The sequence below is a fragment of the Akebia trifoliata genome, chromosome 2, assembly GCF_017979445.1.
Source record: "Akebia trifoliata isolate Shusen 1 chromosome 2, ASM1797944v1, whole genome shotgun sequence".
NCBI classification, from domain to species: Eukaryota; Viridiplantae; Streptophyta; class Magnoliopsida; order Ranunculales; family Lardizabalaceae; genus Akebia; species Akebia trifoliata.
This window is the reverse complement of record NC_141376.1, coordinates 22,902,199-22,918,078: the sequence shown is the minus strand read 5'-3', so window position 1 is coordinate 22,918,078 and position 15,880 is coordinate 22,902,199. Positions and strand designations below refer to the sequence as shown.

Here is a 15,880-nt window from a genome sequence, read left to right as displayed (position 1 = left end):
GACTTGGTAATCATTAATTAACTATGTATGATCTTTAATCCCAAATACAGAAAAATAGTAAAAGACTTTTCATGCAGGGGGATTCCTCCTTATCACAAGATGTGTAGACTCTAAACAAAATCTCTACCAGCCCATTTCACCGTTTGGATTCCTCATCAAACGATGATATCTTCTTGAAAAAGCACCTTCAATGCTTGCCCGATGTCTGCTTCAGCTTACTGTCCTGGAGTTGCTTCCCATTTGATTCTGCAGGTTGAACTTGTTTCCCATTTCTCTTCTCATACTCTTGCTTGAACTCCTCCAAATGTTTGGAAACCTATTAGTTGACCAAATTGAAAAATTATAATGCAAAAGTCGAGAATAAGCCATTGAAGAACTAATAACATTCTTGAGGTATACTCTTCCTGGGTTAGTGATATCATTGTTTAAGAAAACAAAAAACCATAAAACATGGATTCAAATCATGGACGAGTCCATTAGTTTTTCATGGCAGTCATCAACAGAAATTTTCCAGATGATTGGTGGCATATTCATTTGGATTAGAAATGAAACCAGATATGTTTCAGCTTCTCCAATAAACGTAGTATGAAAGTTCTTTCGCGGTCATGATACTCACATAACAGATTTTCATGTACATCTTTGATGTGTTAAGGTCATTGAGGAAGCCTACTACAAGCCACAAAAAATTCATCCTATCTACTGCACATGCATGTCTACATGCACAAATACATAGATATGTTTTAAACGAACATTCCAGTTTACCATTTTGTTTTTTCTCGACTAAAACATTGCATCGAACAAGATTTTAAGCCTTTAATAGCATGCTCTGTAGAGTGAAAATAGTAGCATTTTGGCATATTTGCCATCTACAGAGCTCAAGCATATTTCTAGGCTTCTCTACTAAAAAAGCATACCAATTTTCTGTTAGCATTAGCTATTGTTACTGGAAAACTATCTGATTCATAGAAAGATACTCCTAAATGTAATTTCAAATAAAGATCAAATGGTAATCCCGGGTTTCCCAATGTGAGATGCGTTTATAGAGATGAAAAGAAAGACATCAAACTGGTGATAGGGATTCTAGAAAAGTGGATCATGGAGCATTTTTAGACAGAAGTCATCTTTTCAGTAAACTAAGACTATTTGCTTTAGTAAATACTTGCTTGTCAGGAGAAAATAATGGGAGGAAACTCGGTGATAAGCAATTATCAAAATATCACATAAAAGTTTAACCATCATGAAATCTCAAGTCTTAAACTAATCCTGTACAGTGCAGGATTGTTTGATTCGCAAGGGTAATACTCAATCTTGGGATTTGGGCTTTAGGAGAAACTTCAACGACTAGGAAATAACTAAGGTGGCTTCTCTCCTATATCTTCTTAATTCCAATCTTGTTGGTGATGATGAGGAGGGCAGAAGAGAATGGGTCAAAGTATGGGACAATCTGATTTTGTGTGGTTGGTGTGTTCCTAATTTTTGCTCCCTTTGTAAGAGAGATGGGGAATCTGTTGATTATATTCTTATTCATTGTCCATTCTTGTTTGCAATCTGGATGCATTTCTTGTCTCTTCTCCAGGTGGATTGGGTCTTCCCTCATTTGTTATTTTCACTTATGGTAGAGTGAGTTCGTCTTTTCCAAGAAAAAACTATATCTTTGGGCTATCCTTCCTTTTGCCATCGGTTGGGGTCTTTGGAAAGAAAGGAATAAAAAGGTGTTTCATGGAAAGAGAGAATCCTTCCCATGCAGTAATTCTAGAGATCTTGAGGTGGTTGTATTTTTGGAGCAACTTAAGCAAGGATTTCGAGGGTGCTTCTCTTGCGGACTTCGTGTTTAGATGAGATTCTTTGTGTACTTAGTAGTTGGGTTTGGGGTTTTTTAGCCTTGGCTTCGGGCCCTCTGTTCGTTTTTCTATTCTTTTCTTTTCGTTTTTTTTCTTCTATATTGTGGGCTACCTTAGCCTCTTTTCTTTTCTTCAGTTTTCAATATAATCTCTCATATTTATCAAAAAAAAAAAAAACAAAAAAAAGTTACATTGTTAATATGAATTAGTATCAAAGAATGACATAGGAAAAGAAGTTGACCTTGATTGAGAAAGCCATCGGTAGTAGTGTATCTGGGTTCACAGCGTCCTCAGGGAAGTTTCGTAAAGCATGTATGAGCTTCTTGAAGGGTAATTTTACCTGATCAAGACCTTTAAATAATCAGAATATGATAGTAGTATTTTAAGTATAAAAGGACTGTCTAGCACCATCATACTCACTAAATCATCATGGCAATATTTCATTAGGGCCAACCCAACCTGAAATACAATCTTAACACCCTGAAAAAAAATTTATCTAGCATTGAGACAGATATAAAAAGGATGCTTAAGCCAAGAAAGAAACTACTCCGTATGTTTAATCCATAGAATAGTGCTTAAAAGATAAAGCTAGAGAATATGGAAAACGTACATAATTCGAAATTTTAGATAACTGATCTCGTAGAGAAAGACATCCCAGATTCAAAGAGCCAAATGAAAAGGGAAGGAGTAAGAGCAAACGGTTATGAACCACTGGCTAGCATACAGGCTTGGGTTTATCATTTCTTGGGAAAAATGCTCTCCCAGCTTCGGCAAATTCTGTCGCACCAATTGCTCAAATTGAAAGAGGTATTGTTGTACAAGTGGCAAACCCGCCTACTCCACAAGCATAAAGTTACCAGTCAGAGAAGCAAAATAAAAGAGGGAGCCTATTGTAATAATTCGTGGGTTATTTCGCAAATTTTTGGGATAAGGTTTTGATGACAATAAGTTACTTTTATTGAATTCCAGTACGTAAGGCTCTCAAAATAATTTCATTACATAATAGAGAAATAAAGTATTTTAGTAAGCTACTATATATTAGAATCATGTATGCAATATAAATATTGAACAAATTAAGACATTTTGAAGAAGTGTGTTGGCATGTGTTCGACACATCAATACCACTCAATATTCCACACAACAAATTCTTGATGGAGTGCCCTTGTTACATAGAAGTTGTAGCTCCTCCATCAGGTGAGTGGAGGTCTTCTTTTGTGCAAGCGATAATCAATTCTTCCATTTCACAGCCTAATTTGATTTTGAAGACGAAAGGAGTACGTACACCATACTCATTTTGAATCAAACGTGATTCTATAGCTTCACAGGAACTTGGCTTCTATTGCGGCATATAACATACCAATGTCAAAGTTGTAATCCAATCGTGAGGATTCCAACGAATATATGACTTCTTAGATTGCCAATTACCATCCAAAAGATCTAAATAGACAACAAGCATGCTTCATGTTTTCCCCCACAGAATATTACTGAGTACATAATCAGCATTTTTCAATATTGAAATGCAAGAAATTGTAGTCTACATGTAACTGTAAGTTTATATTCTAAGAATGAAATCCACATCTTGAAATGGAAAGATTACCAAATACAATCCCTCCATTGGAGCCTGAACAGCTCCTTTAACAAAGCAACCAATAGCCAAAATGCGTCTTCCTCGCTCATTTAAAGAAGCAAAAGACTTGCTAAAAATCCCATTCCCTGCATTTCAAAGAGCTATTAAATGGTACTCTAAAAACTTAAAATCAATAGATCTCTAATACGAACCATAACTAGTGTAAGTCAAGATGTAAGAATGTGATACAAAATGGGTCATACCTGAACATATCCAACATCTCTGTTGTACACAGAATATGCCTTTAGAACATTGTAGAGGGACCTTTGTCCAAGTCCATGTCTCTGCTGAAAGAAAACATGCGAAGGGAAAGTACAAGAAATATCTCGAATTATGTCCAGTTCTGCAGCCGATGTCTCATATATCACTAGTTGCTGCAGCACAAGCAACACATATCAGGACATTAAGGGGCCGATTGATTGCGTTTCTAAACGCGGCTTTACCGGCGTTTGCGTTAAAAAGCTGAATTTTACGAAATTTCGCGTGCTTGATATCGCTTCTAAACGCGGCGTTTTGAAATTGTAAACGCAAATATGAAAAAAAAAAATGGTGTTTTGAAAAGCGCATGTGAGCCGCTTCGCACATTTGAGTGAAATGACAAATTTACCCTTCTTCATTTATCGAATTTACACACTCAGTCCGCGATTAAAACTTCGACTGTTTTCATCTTCATCAGTCTCTCTCTCTCTCTCATCGATTTCGATAGCTACCGGCGACCCACCTCGACGATGCCGACCAGTTTTCCGAATGTAACCCATCGACGACGACGGCGACGACGAAGACATTGTCTTGGTTAAACCGACGACCTTGAAATCCGATCGTAACCCATCACTCTCTCTGCAACTAAGATCTACTAATCGTTAGGTCTCTCACCTGCACAGCAAGCACGCACAGCAGTTGCGTTTAGACGCCATTGAAGACTCCGAGTCCAATCAACGCCATTGACGACGACGATTCGAAGTCCAAGCGAACTCAATCTCTCCGTTTGCCCCTTTTCCGATCGACGGCTTTCGATTCATTCGCACAGTAGCTTCTAAGAAGACCTGTGAGCTCTCTCTCTCTCTCTCTCTCTATGTGTGTGTGTCATGGATTTCGATTTTTTACGAAATTCCAACTTCAATGTTCGATTAACAGAAAAATTTCTGTTAGGGTTTTTCTAATTTTCAATATTTTATTAGATTTTTATTAAAAAATTATAATAGAAAAAATTAATATTCACCAATTGATTGGGTTAGAAATTGTTGTATATTTTTGTTGTTTATTTTTATTCACCATTCCAATTGATCGGGTGTACCCAAATATTCTTCCATTCCAAATTGTGGATGTTTTTGCATTCATTTTTAGGGCTATTTATGAGCAATTAAAATGTTCAAGATTTAAATTATGTTTCTTTGATATAGTATATAGATATGCCCTATATGATCAAGTATATAGACATATCATATGGGAGCACTTTTTAATGGTATTTTTGCTTGTCACAGTGTGTTTCGAATGCGTGCATATATTTATGGGTATAGCCATACTTTTTTTTTTTATATATATACTATGAACGCGTGCCTATACTATGAACGTGTATGCTTAGATTCCACCTTAGATGTTAAGGAGTGGTTTGTATTTTTATTTATTTATAAAGATGGTTAGTGGGGTGAAAAAACATATTTGTGATTGAAAGGTGTTACTCAGGCGTTGTTGAAGTAGTTGTTTGCGTGACAAAGGTCTCAATATGTAGTTTTCACTTTGCATAGTTGGTGGAACAACTCAAACGATATATAGGGTGGCCTCTTGAATTGTAGATGTGCAAGGGATTAGATGAGTAGAATGAATGGGTTGACATTCCTTTGGCTATGTGCATGTTTATAATGATTGTTAGAGGAAGCAATTTTAGATGAATTAGTAAATTAGTTTTCGGAAGGAATATAATTTTCACAAGGGATTTAATTTCTATGTTTATGTTGTTCTTGAGCTGTATATTAGAGTCATGAGTAATTGTTTTTGGAGTTAATGGAGCGTAGGGATTTTAAGAGTTTTAGGGGCTGTTTTGTAACCATTCTAATTAGAATTGTTAAACATGTATACAGTTAAACATGAGTGGGGACTAAGGACTAAGGACCCAAATATTCTTCTCTACTTTGAACCCATTTTTTCATGTATACGGTTGACACATCTTAATAATAAGTTGATTGTTGTATTTGCTTCTTTTAATTCTTTTTTTTTATATTATTATTGGCCTTTCTTGATTCATTTTTCATTGTTGTAATCATAGATAACTGCCCAACCATATTTCAATTGTGGTGAAAAAAAATTCTTTTCTTCTAGTATTATAAGCCCAATTTGGCCGCTGGAAACGTTATATAACAGCGTCCAACATGGGCTCATGTCGCCTCAAAACATTTTGATGTGGCTTTGTCCTTTACGACTCAACCTTTATACTAAGAATCATAAATTTGATATTGGAGAGATTTTTAAATGCTTTGTTTAGTGTGAATTTTGGATTGCGTATTATGCAGGAATTTTGTTTATCAGGAAAATTTCATATGTCCATTTTTAAGAGGAGATGTTACCGAAATTTCTATAGAATTATAAATTTTTCTATAATTTTTAGACATTTTAAAATTAAAATAATAATTATTTTAATTTTTATATAATTTTATTATATTTATATATATTTAGTGTAATTATATAATTATAGGGGTATTCTGGTAATTTTTAATGTATTCTGGGTGCATTATCAACCTTAAGGGTATTTTGGTCATTTTATCCTAAAACAGTAAATTCTTGAAGTTGTATCAAGCAGTAATTATCAGATTCTGACAGCACAACACTTTTAAAAAGCTCTATCAAGCAAATTTTTCAGTGTTTCAGATTCTAACAGCAGATTCTGACAGCAGAAGCTGATAGTAGATTCTGGCAACTGAATCAATCAGGCCCTAAGTAAACAAGAAATCGAGGTTAGTAAGAAGAGAGTGTTAGTTTTTAAGAAGAGATCAAGACTACAGTAGGAGCCAAGTGGCGTTAGTTTATGAAGTGTTGTCACCAAAAGTATAAGAGAATTTATTTTTGTTTTAATTGACCAGGAAGGAATTTGAGACACAATTTAGGTGGACTTAAATGCTTACTGGAATATAATTATCTTTATTCCTAAGTGTATCAACTTAACCATTTTGGATTGAAATTTTGAACCCCCAACTCAGTGCTTATAATGTTTGGTGAATCTGTGCTGCTATCGTGTTTTTGCACATTTATATGGAAGACCACCATCTATTTAGTAATAGTGTTGGCCATATCTCACACATTCATAGGGAACGTGAAAACTATGTTTAGATAGTTTGACACTCATAGGGACATCTCCCCCCTCACACACACACACTCACGCACAAATAAATACACATTAAAACTTGCATCATAAAATAAGAAAGTTCTAACTTAAAGTGATAAAAACATTAAATCTATATACAAAGCAAATTAACTTCGTGAAAACTTGTAGTAGTTGGAGCATATTAAATATTCAAGGAATATCGCATAACTGGATAAATAGTGCCATGTTGTCAACAAGGACAAAAGTTTATGACCCATATGAGATATAGAACTCTCAGCTTGAAGGTGTTAGCTAGCTTAGTTGGTAAAGTCTATATAAGTGATGATACCATAGACCTGGGTTCAATACCCGCCATCACCAAGTTACTAATCTCATTAAAAATATGTTTATTGATAAAAAAAAAAATTACTTAGCTTCCTAGTTTTCCAAAATGAAAAGGTTCGTGTAAATATAAATAGTGGAAATAATCATGTTTGTTAGAAGCTTAGAATCGCTTTAAACCAACCCTAAATTTTTAGGATGGTTATTATTTTCTTATGAAGAATTCAACCACAAAACAATATCAAGCATGCGACATTCACAAGCAATGTAAAGTATCAAGAAAAATAATGAAATAAAGAAATACAACATAACAAGCTAGAAATTTTTTCAGGACAGATCATCTAATGAGATGAGTGTCTTAAAAAAATGGTACCTCATAAACTCCCGGGTTCATTAGCAAGAGATCACGACTTCCAGAGATCTACTGCCAAACAAAGACCCCTTAAACAATCAAGAATTCCCTTTCTTATACACCTTTTGACCACATGAGGTTTCCTTCTGACCTAGTGTTTCCAATCACTGCCACCAACACCAACATTTTCCAACCCTTCTTTCCTCCCTGAGAATTTCAACAAGCGTGATGCAAACTAAATGAAATACGCATAATGTATGAGGGCAAGGGTACTCCGATAGAAAAAATAATATCCCTTGAAGAATTTTATCAACCAAACAGAATAGAGTGTCTCAAGATGATTGTACTCCGAGATTTTCATCGTTTTGATAAAAAAGAGAGCATGGTTTTTAAACTCGTTCGAGACCGAGACGTATTGCCCAAGTTAATTTGGTATCGGAGCCCAACGAGACCAACTCACAAAGTGTTATGAGACGATCGCGTATCGTGAGATATGCAAGTTGTCTCGGATGATATTTTCAATTATCTCAGACGATACGAACGAGACAGCGCAGTAATGGTTTAACTTGCGAGTTAAACGAGATATATCGGACGAGATTTTCAAAATCTCGTCCGAGTTAATTAATACAAACGAGTTAAAGCCTCAGCCCTCAATTCTTTTACTCCCAAATCGTTTTTTTTTTTTTAATTTTATATTTTTTTGGATTCATTTTTTTATAGGAATTATTTATGAATTTTTTCAGAAATTTTCAGATTTTTTAAATGGTTAAAAACCATTGTCTCAATGTTGAATGAGACAACATGAACGAGACGAGACGTATCATCTGAGTCAACTCGATATCGGAACTGAATGAGACGAGATGTAATACCGAGTTTAAAAACCATGAAAGATAGATGTTAAAGTAGGTTAGGTTGGTCATAACAAATCAAAATGAAAGTACTAGTAACCGAAAAAAAAAACAAAAAAAAATTACTCTAACACACATGATGTATATTAGTAGACTACAATTAAAAAAGTTCTCCTGAAATATGAAAACCACAAATAGAGGAAAGGAATTAAAATTAGACAATGCAGAGAATGGGGAAGAGGAATGGAATTAAAAATTTTACTAATAGGATCGAGTTTCAGATCACCATCTCCCTATCTTTTGACTAATAATCTTCTTCTTTATCCACACCCCCATACAACGCCACCTCTCGATTAAGCCCACATAGAAGCCTCCACCTTTTTCTCTTTCTCTCTCTCTGTTTCAGCCCTTTTAGTCCCTTTCATCTCACTCTCTCTTTCTCATTCAGCCAACCCCATGCACACCCTCACTTCTCAATCATAATAGCCCCTACATTCTTCCTTTTGTCTCTCGACTTCACCTTATTATATCAGCAGTACTCTCTGGTTTTTCTCCATCTCATCCTAAGTATGACCCAAGCCATCTCTCAATTTCCCATTCAGCTACAGCATCTCTATAAATAGTAGCAGCCAAGTTGGAAAAAAGAAAAACACACTCAGCCACATGCCTTCGTTCGATCATCTCCATAGTCAACCTACTCTTAGGAGAATTCAATTTGAATAAAAAGAAGAGTAATGCAAGTTTTTTTTTTAATTTCGAAGGAATTCCACAACACCACCTCCCCTCTCCTTAAGTTCAGTCTATTAGAATTTTTTAGTCATTATGGCTAATGGATTTACTCGTTGTGCAGGTTGTTTGGACTTCATTCTTATGATTTCATGTGAAATCCTTGACTCAGCCATGATCACGATATATGAATTCAAAACAAACACACGATTTAACATGGTTGAGTTTAATGCGTAGGCTTGAGTGGTGACGAAATTTTCTCGACGATGGCATTACAGTTAGATTTCTCTTTGCTAAAACTATTAATTCGTGGTCAAACTGGGGTTGATCTAAATTAATTTTCTTTCTTTATTAAAATTGGGCGAATTAACTCACTAATTTTTTGGGTAACTTGGTTTCAAAAGAGAAATTTTTTCTATGATCAAGGCCAATTCAACTTACTAATTTTGGGTGTTTGGAATCAATTTAATATGAATTTTTTTCATAAGATCAGACTGATGTGACTCACTGATTTTTTTCATCGTGACACTTAAATTAATCTTCTTTTTAAAAAAATTTGGCACACGTCAACTCATTGATTTTTGTGCATTGAAAGGTTTCAAAATTGTTTTATTTTTAAAGTGCGGCATTGAGTTGACTCACCGAATTTTGTGCTCATAGGTTTAAAGATGAATTCCGATGATTTGTCCAATGAGTTGACTCACCAATTCTTGCATACATTGGAATTAATTTTTAAATTGATTGAAAATCATGGGTTTTTCTAAATTTCACAATATGATATTTGTAGACATGAAATGTTCACAATGAACCTCAATACTACATTGTTTGGAGTCGCCACCATTCTTTTTTGGAAATGGGTGTGAATGGGCACCCGAATTGATTATTTTGAAAATCATTTTTTCCATGGCATTGTAGTGACTCTCATATGTTGGAAAGGGCAAGGTCTACCTAAGATCTAGGTAAGGAGGTCCGATTAGAGGATGGGGAAGGTGTTAGGCACCCCATCCTCTCCACCAAAGGTGGTTACCTTGCTTGGCCATTTTATTTTGTGAAAACTCAAGGAAACAAATATTAAAATGCATGAGAATGTATGATAAGAGTGGTGTGTGCATTGAGTGGAATGTTCCCTTAACAAAAGGGTTTTGATTTCAAAGTGACATTAAGGGGCATTCTATAGAAGAGAATGACCCATGTAGCCACATTGTATTTATGAAATGAATGTTGGTTTAAGCTCTTAGAGAGACCCCATGATGGAGTTCCCTGGAGGCCACAACCATGATGCATGTATGCATGGCTAGAAACTTAGTGTTTCACCCCATCAAGAGGGTGACACATTTCTTCATCATGGCCATGCATAAGTGAGTGTGTGCATTGTGTACAATATGATGCATGAGATTAATGTTAAAAGGGCTTCAACTCCCATCCTTTCGATCAAACCTTAGTCCAATCTACCGGGGATGGGAGAGGGTGTACATTACATCCTAAAAGATTTCTAGAAAAAGAAATTAAAGTAGAAGGTTAGGAGAAGAAGATGCAAGCTAAAACTAAATAAACTACATCTTAACCCCACCTTGTCCCTTGGTGGTCTTGAACCTTGAGAGGTAGACTTGAGAGTTGAGTGAGATGATTGAGGGTTGAGTGAGTTGAAGTTTAGAATATGAGAGAGTGAGTAGAAATTTGGGTAGAGTTTTAGGTTGAGAGATGGGGGCTTGAGAGCATGAGTTGTTCATGGAAATTGAGGGTATTTATAGAGTTTTTGGAAGACTTTTGGGGATAAAGTGGTCCAACCCTAAAAATGAAGAAAATGGACATGAGATTTAGGTTATTTCTTTTTGAAATTTTCATTTGTATGGGGGTAAAGATGACATTTGTGAAGAAACCCTAAAAGCATGCTTTGATCCTTGGTTTTTTGGTAAATAGAGGTGAGAGAATAAAAGTACTTTTGGGAGGGTGAATGGGGGAGTGACATGTGTAAAGGTGGAGTGGTAGGTAAAAAGTAGATCTTGGTTTATTTGTAAATAACTCATAAAGCAAGGGTGGAAGTGTAGTTTTGAAATAGACCGATGGGAAAACAAAAGCACATTTGGGAGGGTGAATAGGAGGATGACATGTGTAAAGGTGAAGTGGTAGGTGAAAAGTAGACTTTGGTTCATTTGTAAATAACAAATAAAGTAAGGGTAGAAGTATAATTTTGAAATGGACCAATGGGAGAACTCCATGTATGTACTTGAAGATTCCCACCTTTTGAGGGTATAATGGGAAGTTCCCTCATCTTTATGGATTATTACCAAAGACCAAACAACCTTTTTGGTTTGACTAAACCTTTTGAGAAGGGCATTCTTGAGTTTTCACAAAGGGAAAGTTGACCCTCAAATTAGATGATGCATTGGGTATTGGGGGCTTATGAGGTATCAACATGTGTCATCATATAAGGGGTGAGAGAATAGACTTGGGTTTGGGTTTGGGATATGGACTTGGATTTGGGCTTAGGATGGACTTGGTTTTGGGTTAGGGATGTGGACTTGGGTTTGGGCTTAGGATGGACTTGGTTTTGGGTTAGGACATGGACTTGGATTTGGATTTGGGATATGAATTTGGATTTGGGTTTGGGTGATGGGCATAGGTTTAAGTGGATTAGGGACAAGGCATGGGCATGCAATGATATGAGATGATGCATGTATGCATGAAAATGATGCAAAATAGCAATGTGGGTCCGTCGAAGAACTTGAGTTCTAAATCGAAATTAATTCGAGAAAATTTGGATTTTCCTATGGGTTCGTGCAAATTGGGGTGTCTACAATATTGAAAGGGATGTTAAATTTTAATTTGGAAAATTATAACCATACCATTTGATTAGTCAACTAGAAATAAAGTGGTGATGATGATCAGGTCTCCCCAATTTTGACCATAGAAAATGAGATTGACCCATGTATTTATCTTGACCTTAGGATTTTCTTGGATCGTAATAGAGACTGATCACCTCAGTCGGATGGCTTTAATGCCTAACACCTTTTGAAATTTGAAACTTGTTCCTTTGCTTATATTTTTCTTAGTGGTAAATTAATTTGATTCCATATTGGAATAATTTTTGGTTCCTAGACTTAAACTAAGTGGAGATTCTCTAATTTGCAAAAAATCTCTCCATCTCCAATATTTTTTACTTATGTAAAAGGTATCAAGACACTTTCAATGGCTAGAAAAGGATCTTTCCAGAACCTTGAATATCTATAAATAGAACCCTCCCCAATGTGGAAAGGGTCCGTCTTCATTTAACCTAAGGCCCTTGTCTTTTTCTTTTTTATTTTCATTTTTAGTTTTGATTTTCCTTTTCCAAGTTTCTATAATTTTGTGAGAAAGAGATAACCAGAGAGTGTATCTTTCGTTCATAATGAATACACGTATTTTGTTTAATGACTTTCTCATGTTTCCTTGCTATGATCTTAGGCTAACTCTCCCCTCCTTTGGAGAGTGGAAAGCCCAGAGCAAAATGATGTTGCTGTAATTTAGTTTTCTCTCATCTTTTATTGTTTTAATGAATATGAGTTCACTTCAAGGCTTGTCCGTTTTTATAGATTAAGGCTAGAATTGAACTCTTACATGGTTTATGTTAGAATTAGATACCTTATACTTAGATAAATTCAAGATGATGCATGCTTAAATTAGATATTTAGTTACAAGAATTTCACACATTAGTAAGTGGAGGAACTCTAATTTAGCTTGTTTAATTTAATTTCCTATTGCTAAATCTTTTAATCTAAGGAGCAAACACCAATCCCTTATGATTGAGTTACCAAAGAGGTTAGAAACTTGATTTTGGTAAGATAGTTTGCTCTAGGTGGAATTTCTCTAATGGTGTTTCCCTCTATAATTTTAGCCTTATTATTATTATTTTTTTCTATTGGTTTATTTTCCAACAATATTTGATTTTCTTTTGGTGACATTAAATCCTCAAAATAGTTTATAGTTTTGGTTTGATTCAATTGCATACTCTTGACATGATTTTGCCCTCTTTCCTAGTGTTCAACTGTCACACCCCAAAATCCCAACACAAATCCCAAGGATTCTTTTGTTAGAGTCTCAAGGTATGATAAACAAACCACTCCTTCTATGCATAACAATAGACAATAAAATTCCTGTTTAAACAAATATAATGCAGCAGAAAAATGACTAATATAAAAAAATCAGATTAAGTAGAAGTTATTATCAAACATAATCATGATCCAAAATCCTCAATCTCATAAATACATTAAATTACAAAGTTCCCAAACTAATACATATCTCTCATATATAATCATAACAATCGTTAAAATCCTATGACAATCCTCAAAATGACGGCAACGACAAGATATCAACAAATTACTCCCTAGGGACCTCCTCAAATGACTCTTCATAAACAAGATCCTCAACAATTGAAAAATCTTAAAGGGTAAATGGTAGGATGAGTAACAGAGGAGTTGTGCAGCAGGATAAATGCCATTATAACAACTAGTCACAGATGCAACGAATAATCAAATTGAACAGCTTAAATAATATAAACTTTAATATAACATAACATTCAGATAATGTCTATGTGGTCGGAATTCGGTAAACGACTATGATGAATCTGACCGCACTAATACAAAGTTGTTCTTAGCACCTCCCTCCTTGCAGCGGCATGGTACCTGCCAAAATCACTTCGAAGCTCAAGTTAGAGAAGCCGAGGAAATCGTTCTTAGTACTGATTAGATTCTAATTTCTCCGAAAAGATCCCTCTCAATAGTGTTTATTGTGCTATTTATCCCCCTAACTACCCATAGGGTTTCCTCATCTATAAGTTGTAATCATGGGATTTCTACTAACTCTGTAGAGTTGTTTACCTAATCGGGATCTTTTGGATCGATTAGACTTACTTGCAGAGATCTCTTCCGTGATCTCCGGGATTGACGTGTACGCAACAGTTTTATAATTTTTCTATGACCTGGCCGCCCTGCTTGGCAGGCCTGGTCTAGCTTATTGGTATGTTGCCTTGCCAACCAAACTAGGGAGGTCCCTGCCCTGCTTACAGGGCTGCACGCCATATACTGTTTTGCACTTGGTACTACTTAGCTGATTCGGACATGTGTACGGCTTAGATTATCATGCACTTATTTCCCTCTACAATTACCCCATCTCAAGGAGGCGTAAAGTCTTTTCATCTCCTCGAGACATAATTCTGCTTTCTGATTGGCTTCCTTGATCTTTCATAATTGCATCTGTTATTTTTGAATCGACGCATTCAATACGACGTCGCTCCAAATCTTCTCTGACAACCTTGATGGATTGTTTTTCATCTGTACCTGTCAACGTGTCCTGATGCTTTCTGCATCACCCCCAATCTCGCGATGCTTCAACTAGGCTCAAGCTGTCCTTTCAGACGTACATGCTCCTTCGCCTTTTTCTATAAGTAGGGGACTTAGTGTATTCTCCGCTCGTTATCGTGCTAAAACTCTGTAAACTCTTCTTTGTGCTTTTCTACGAAGACCCTTCTTTACTTCTCTTTCTGCTTTGCTATCACAATTACCCCATTCACACCGAGGTAATCTTTTCTTTTTCTGTTAAATTTATTTTTCTTACATAAAATTTTCAATGGTTGTCACTGTGGCCCAACTTCGACGAAGTTTGTATATTCCCGCTTATGTACACAACGTAAATTTCGATGTTTTCGTCAAATTTTCAAAATCAAATATCTTTTCCGTTACTTTGAATTGAATTATAAAAATTACATGATGTCGAATCTTGTATTCAAGACTTTCATTTCCAAAAACCCATTTTCAATTTTAAGAACTTTGAAAAAATTGCATTTTCAACACTTAACCAAATTTCCACCAGTTTTTCATGGATAAATATATAAGCACCCTACAAATTAATAAACCCACATTATGACTAAATTGTTTTGTCTTATATGGGTTAAATTTTTTGAAATGAGTTGATTATTGGTGAGGATGATCTCTACAATGAGAAGATCATCCTCACCAAAAATTGGCCCATCCCGAAACTTCTAACCCCATCAAAACAAGTTCAAGAACCATAAATCATCTATTTTCTTTTGAAAACCATTTTTGACGTGGTTAGAAGTTTCAGAATGGGATGGTTTTTTGTGATGATGATCTCTAAACCATATAGATCATCCTCACCAAAAATTGGCTCATCCCAAAAACTTTAACCCATATGAGACAAAAAATCTGGCTATGGTGTGGGTTGTCCTTATTAATTCGTGGGGTGCTTTTATAATTACACATCCTTCATTTCCATCGAAAATTATTTATCCAAAATTAAGTTCTTTTAATGTTGATTTCAAATTTTGGTGACTTGTATGACATTATTGTTTTTAATTAGAAATTTGTGGGATTTTAGAAATAAAAATTATTATTTAAAAATTGAAAATTTGAGTAGTACTTATTATTTAAAAAGTAATTATATTTTAATTTTATAAGAAATAATATATTTTATTGTATTTGATAATAAACATGCATTTGAGACATGTAAACAATGTATAATATGATTGTAAGGGTAAAAAAGATAATTTACTAGTTTCAGCAATGTGTAAAAAACATGAATTCAGTACTATTTTGACATCTAAACAAACAACTTTTTCAGCACTTAAATTCAGAGCTTATAAGTTTCAACGCTTAATACTATTTAGCACTTGTTTTTTTCAGTTTAACAAACAACACCTAAATTTGAGGCCTTCCATGGCTAAAAAGAGGGTTAGAAGTATGTTGAAATGAAATACTTTCTTTTCTCTAGCATCAACCAATCCAAAGAAATGAAGTGGAGGTGGTATTAAATAGAAGGAGGCAAATTCATGTCTCAACGATAAAAATATGACCG

General features: G+C 35.1%; 1 pseudogene; it reads right to left on the bottom strand.

Annotated features, from left to right (window-relative positions):
- Positions 1-27: 27 nt before the first annotated feature.
- LOC147409920 (uncharacterized) lies at positions 28-14,088 on the bottom strand (annotated as a pseudogene).
- Between the last annotated feature and the right edge of the window lie 1,792 nt (positions 14,089-15,880).